A 3071-nucleotide genomic window follows, 5' to 3' on the forward strand; every position below is an offset into this window, starting at 1 on the left:
CTATTTCGGATAAAGACCTTCAATAATTTTACTGCCTAGCAATTCAAACAGCAAATATGAGAGAATTTGTATGAATCTACTTGCTCAAACAAGTTTTGGGCAACCCACACACCTGCTAGGCAAGTGAATCCGACAAAAAACTTTTTCACATTTTTTATCCAAATTGCTAGAATCAGAACAAAAAATTACCAAAAATATGTATGTAGCACCCCAGATTTTTAAAGTCTTATTTTAGAGATATTAAATTGATGCTATGATTATATTAATATTCATATTAGGTAATTGCATTTACTTTGAGGTTGAGATATTTATTGATGATATTAGGTAATAATATTTATTCTTGAGGAACTTATTAGATCTTATGAATATTATTGGAATGAATATTGATTTGAGGTTATTATATCATGATGATGATTTTATATTGATTATTTTATTGGGAGATTTAAGAGATATGATAATTGATGATTGATTGGTATAATTTGGAGTATGATTGTAATAATTGGTGATATAATAGGATAGTAAATGGTAGGTATAAGGATGGTAGAATAAGAAGGTAGAATAGTATAGGGTTGGTGAAATAGTATAGGGTTGGTAGAATAGTATAGGGTTGGTGAAATAGTATAGGGTTGGTGAAATAGTAAAATGAAGGGTATAATTGTAAATTGAAGGTAGAATAGTGTTTGATTTTCTCCTATAAATAGAGCTCTTCTCCTTCAGAATTTTCACAACTCATCTCCTCTCTCATCTCTTGCATATATTCTTCCTTCTTCCGCTTTTTACTCGGTCTTTCTTCTTTCTAAGAGTGTTTACTCAGAACAGAGAGAGAAAGGGCGAGACCAAGCGCTACAAGAAAGAAAGAACACAAGAGAGGAGAGAAACCGAGAGTGAGATGAAATTTAAGACAGAGAGCTGAAGAGGAAGAAAGAGAGTTTAGGCGAGAGAGAGAGAGAGAGAGAGAGAGAAAGTCAGTGAAGGGATTGTTATGGGTATGGACCAACTGCAGCAGAACGGGTTTCAAGTAATTACCTTTGATGGTCCATTCATGTAATCCACTGTAAGTATTCTTACTTACTGAGTATGATATTGATATCCAATAATACGGATTTTTGTGGTTTTATAACTTGTCTAGCATTTTGCTATATATGATTCAACAATGATTTATATTGTCGGAAATCAATTGACTCACTACTTCACAATTTTTTGTAGTGCTTGCAGGAATGGAAAATCAAGGTAATTATGCAGTTGTGATTAGAGATTCATATTGAGATGTACAGAGATTCCAAGTTGGTTAAGTTTTGTCTAGAGTTTAGACTGTCGGATAGATTTGTATAAATGTCTTGTACGACATAGCTTTGGGTATTTTTGTATAAAGAAAAGTATTTTAACAGTATTTTTTTTGTATTGATAATTACAGTTTTTCCGCTATATGAGATTGTTACAAAATGGTATCAGAGCCACCTAGTAACGCCAGGTCATGTGGTATTGAAGCACTGCATGACGTGACCCGGTCCCATATTGGGAAGATGAGAAGAAGCCCACATTGAGTGGGTAGTTTATAGAGATAGTCATGGGTGCTAAGTCTCACATTGCCTAGTTACTAGGTGAAACTGGGCTAGAAATATTGGGATGTTACAAATGGTATCAAAACATTACCCAGCCTGAGATGGTGGAAGTTTGCACAAGCCTATGAGGGTCGCTAGTGGACACACGTTGGTGATGCCAAAAGTGGGTTATATTATAATGGTGTCAGTTAAGACACAATGAAATGTATAAGGGCCAAAAGTTAAGGGCCGAGAATGAAGAAATTCCCGGAGGATTGCCAACGGTGACACTGGTGCCCAAGAAGAGTGCTTGTAGAGTCTCACATCGCCTGGGTATGGAATATGTTATGATATTTATTTATGAACAGATTGAATTTAAATTTTTTTTATAGTAACTTGAGTAAGTTATGATTCAAGTGTGATTTGTTTTTAATTTGGGTTGCTCAATTTGGAGATAGGTGGTAATTTATGGGCGTTAATTTCGAGGACGAAATTCTAATAAGAATGGAAGATTGTAGCAACCCAGATTTTTAAAGTCTTATTTTAGAGATATTAAATTGATGCTATGATTATATTAATATTCATATTAGGTAATGGCATTTACTTTGAGGTTGAGATATTTATTGATGATATTAGGTAATAATATTTATTCTTGAGGAACTTATTAGATCTTATGAATATTATTGGAATGAATATTGATTTGAGGTTATTATATCATGATGATGATTTTATATTGATTATTTTATCGGGAGATTTAAGAGATATGATAATTGATGATTGATTGGTATAATTTGGAGTATGATTGTAATAATTGGTGATATAATAGGATAGTAAATGGTAGGTATAAGGATGGTAGAATAAGAATGTATAAATGTATAGGGTTGGTGAAATAGTATAGGGTTGGTAGAATAGTATAGGGTTGGTGGAATAGTATAGGGTTGGTGGAATAGTATAGGGTTGGTGAAATAGTATAGGGTTGGTGGAATAGTATAGGGTTGGTGGAATAGTATAGGGTTGGTGAAATAGTATTTGATTTTCTCCTATAAATAGAACTCTTCTCCTTCACAATTTTCACCACTCATCTCCTCTCCCATCTCTTGCATATATTCTTCCTTCTTCCGCTTTTTACTCGGTCTTTATTCTTTCTAAGAGTGTTTACTCAGAACAGAGAGAGAAAGGGCGAGACCAAGCGCTACAAGAAAGAAAGAACACAAGAGAAACCGAGAGTGAGATGGGAAATTTAAGACAGAGAGCTGAAGAGGAAGAAAGAGAGTTTAGGCGAGAGAGAGAGAGAGAGAGAGAAAGTCAGTGAAGGGATTGTTATGGGTATGGACCAACTGCAGCAGAACGGGTTTCAAGTAATTACCTTTGATGATCCATTCATGTAATCCAATGTAAGTATTCTTACTTACTGAGTATGATATTGATATCCAATAATACGGATTTTTGTGGTTTTATAACTTGTCTAGCATTTTGCTATATATGATTCAACAATGATTTATATTATCGGAAATCAATTGACTCACTACT

The 3071-nt window shown here is 33.9% G+C and overlaps 1 pseudogene; it reads right to left on the bottom strand.

The window, feature by feature from the left end:
• The window catches only part of LOC132172159 (protein DETOXIFICATION 24-like), a 5934-nt pseudogene continuing 2863 nt past the window's right edge, over positions 1-3071 (bottom strand).

This window comes from Corylus avellana, chromosome ca1 (assembly GCF_901000735.1).
Source record: "Corylus avellana chromosome ca1, CavTom2PMs-1.0".
Lineage (NCBI taxonomy): Eukaryota > Viridiplantae > Streptophyta > Magnoliopsida > Fagales > Betulaceae > Corylus > Corylus avellana.